Below are 3,599 nucleotides of genomic sequence, written 5' to 3'. Positions count from 1 at the left end.
ATTTTTGTCCTTGCTTTCCATAAAATTGATCAAATAAACTTTACGTAACCGTTAACTTCTAGAAAAGGGCTTTGAAATGTTGTTGTTGTTGTTGTAGAGGGAGAGACGTGCGTTTAGGGTGAGAGGGAGAGAGATGTGCTTTAATAAAGAGAGATCATAAGGGCATTAAGACACTTGATTCATTAAAAAAAAAAAAAAAAAAAACGATTTCAAACCGTTGCTATGGGCCTGGGCTCCATATGATTGCATATCTTGGACAAACGAGAGTTAGCTCTCAAGCCACCACCGAAAATATATATATTAGATCATCAAAGATTCATAATTTAAACATTAATCTCACTTAGTAATTTATCTTTTATTTTAATTAAAATACTTTACATCTCTCTCCCCACTGCCTCCGGCCCTCATTACCAAAACACGGTACATCTCTCTCTCCCCATGGCGTTTATTATACAGTAATGCTCACTGTTTGACGTGTTTACTCTACGCTTAATTTGGGATCTTGTAGTTCAAGAGGTGGGTTATGTGATATTGCAAGCAAACCAAGACCAAAAACAATGATTTTTGCGAGCCACGAAGGTAACCCAGAAGTGGGTCTTCAAGTCGGGGAGCGGCTTTATCTTGGAATGGATTTTGGCACGCCTGGTGCGAGATTTGCGCTCATCGTATCAGCAAGGGACAATTCACGCTGAAGGAAAGAGGGAATATCTGCTATATAAGGTAATAATAGTTTATCTTTTGGAATTCTTATTTACAAATGTATGCAAAGTGTTTTTAGCAATCTAAACCTCTTGACTGCATAATATTGGGCATGGTAGTGTCTTGAACATTTGAGAGAATTTTTATAATGGAAAAAAAAAAAATAAGGTCTTGAAATTTTGGTGATGCGGGCCAAGTAAATTGTGGGGCTAGATTTTTTTTTTTTTTTTGGATGAATAAATTGTTGGGCTAGATTTTATTCCAGAAATTGTCTGCGCATTACCAAATTTGCATAGAAATTTTATACATGAACTAGCTCTCACTTCGGGAGGATCCAGGAAAGCATATCATTTGTATCGACTCATGGAAAATTTTAGCTACATTTGTACAACCACTCCAATCTCAATCTCACTTAGTAATTAACCAATGTGGGACTAATTTTATGGAATGTCACACTCACCTTATGTGCTTAATGATGCTCAACAAGAAGAATGTAATGGTTATATGTACTACTGCAACAAAATTTATTGCCCAGGTGAACTGAGAATTTTGTTTCTGATGTCTAGAAAGAGCAAAGACGCAATAGATTGGATACATTCTTGGAAATCAACACTTCTCTTGCTGCTTGAAGACGTTCCATTTCATCTTCGCCAGCTTATTGCTTCCATTTCCATTGATGGGACTTCTGCAACTACTATAATTATAGACGGGTGGGTACCTTTGAGATTTGTCCCCTATCGTTTGCCTTGTTTTCCTTTCCCATGTCAAGATGCATTTGAAGAGGGCATTCTGAATTTGGTATTGCAGCACGACAGGAGAACCATTGTGGAGACCTTTCCTCTACAATGAGAGCTGTTCTGATGCTTTACCGATAGTAATGTCTATCGCTCTTGAAAACCATACAGTTTGTGCTGGGTCCTTGACTCTGTGCAAGCTCGTCTCATGGTGGAATGTTTACGATTCAAATAAAGATTCTGCAGCATTGTTGCATCAAGCAGATTGGCTGTTGTGGCTTCTTCATGGAAATCTTGGAGCGACCGATTCCAATAATGCGTTGAAGGTAGTTTTGACTATTTCTTTCCATTCAGGACTTGCTACCTCTACCACTTGTCAATTGCCAAAAATTTGTGTTGAAAAAACTATTTTGATTGTTGTTACCCTTCACAGGTAGGCTATGATCCTGAACTTGACTCCCTATCCACCCTGGTTGCTCTCGCATCCGTATTCTAAACTTCTGCCTTCTGTCAAAGCTCCTGGAAGTCCGATTGGCTTTTTAAAAGAGGATGTTAGAACACAATATGGTATGTCTTCTTTGAATTAAGTAGTCTGGTAATGAAGCCTATATGCTCTGTAATTTTCTTCCAAGACACAATTTCTAGATACATTGGTATCAATTGGAAGCTTGGTCGAATTGTTATTCGCTGGGAACTGACAACTTTGATAAAACGTTTCTTTAAAAAAATTCCTTTGGAAGATTTCATGTAATTTCAAGTTTATAAAATACATCTGTGCAGGTTTTCCAAAAGAATGTGTTGTATGCACTGGAACCACTGATAGTATAGCCGCCTTTCTTGCCGCTTGTGCATCACAACCAGGGAAAGCTGTGAGATATCTGCTACACTTACCTTTCTCATTTAATCATTAAGGAAATTGTAACACATGTTTAGGGTTTCCATTTCCATGTTTTAGACGTCACATTTATTTCAGCATAGAGCCAAATGTGAAATTCACCCTACTGCAGACATTGCATTTCATAGTGCTATGGTTTTTTTTCTGTCTAGATGATTTCTAAAATTTCCTAGGAACTTTTTGCTTTACATTGATGCAATTAAGCTGTTCTCTGAATTTCCATGAATTTTGTTTGTAATGCTGATATTTAGGTCACTTCTTTGGGTTCAACCCTTGCTATCAAATTACTGAGCACCAGTAGGATCGAGGATGCACGATCTGGGGTGTATAGTCATCGTCTAGATGATAAGTGGCTAGTTGGAGGTGCTTCAAATACCGGTGGAGCTGTTCTTGGACAAATTTTTACTGATGAGCAGTTGGAGAACTAAGTGAACAGATTAATCCCATGAAAACCTCTCCACTAGACTACTACCCTCTGCCAACAGTTGGAGAGAGATTTCCCATGGCAGATCCAAAGATGGCTCCTAGGTAATGAATCTCTACCTAACTTCTTTATGGAATTTGTAAGAGTCATTCTAAATCTAATAGATACTCATTTTTATATATTAATCCTTTTTATACATGCTTGAATCTTAATTTTGAGAAGCATACCCTATTATTTGCATATTAAGGTATATACATGGTTACAAGTTTTGAAAAAAAGTTGAATATGTTGGGATTAATTTTGCGACTGCACCATCCTTCATGGTAAGTAATATGAAAATAAATTGCAACTTGAATGGCCTTGAAAATATTTACAAAATTAAGGCACCTAGTTGGAGCTTGGCCATCTGCTACTTAGGGACACCTTTTTTTTTTTTTTTTTTTTGACGATTTAGATGTTGTATGTTGTGTGGACATGTGTTATGGGAAACTGCCATCCCCTCCTCCGCCCTTTCTCTCTCTCCCCTGGTTTGGCAGATATTGAAATAACTAATCTTGCTTTTGGTTGTAATCTGGCTGAAGACAACAATGTAACTAGAACTGACATCTCAACCCTGATATTTCTACATTCTATGTCTTTTGGTTTGTGGATTTCTGTCTGCAGTAAAGCAAGTACAGCAGGTAGACTTTAAAAGTGAGGACTTAGGTATCTCTGTTTAATGTTACCATGGAGTACACTACAACAATTAATAGACGGAGAAAAAATTGGCTGCGTCTTCTGTATGTATCAACTTGTTGCCGTTTTACCATTATTCTGAGACTCTTTGCATGTCCTGATTGTAGATAAA

The 3,599-nt window shown here is 37.4% G+C and overlaps 1 pseudogene; it reads left to right on the top strand.

The window, feature by feature from the left end:
* The first annotated feature begins 414 nt into the window (after positions 1-414).
* On the top strand, positions 415-3,599 carry LOC132166388 (D-ribulose kinase-like; annotated as a pseudogene).

This window comes from Corylus avellana, chromosome ca1, assembly GCF_901000735.1.
Source record: "Corylus avellana chromosome ca1, CavTom2PMs-1.0".
Lineage (NCBI taxonomy): Eukaryota > Viridiplantae > Streptophyta > Magnoliopsida > Fagales > Betulaceae > Corylus > Corylus avellana.
This window is presented reverse-complemented; position numbering and strand designations above follow the sequence as displayed.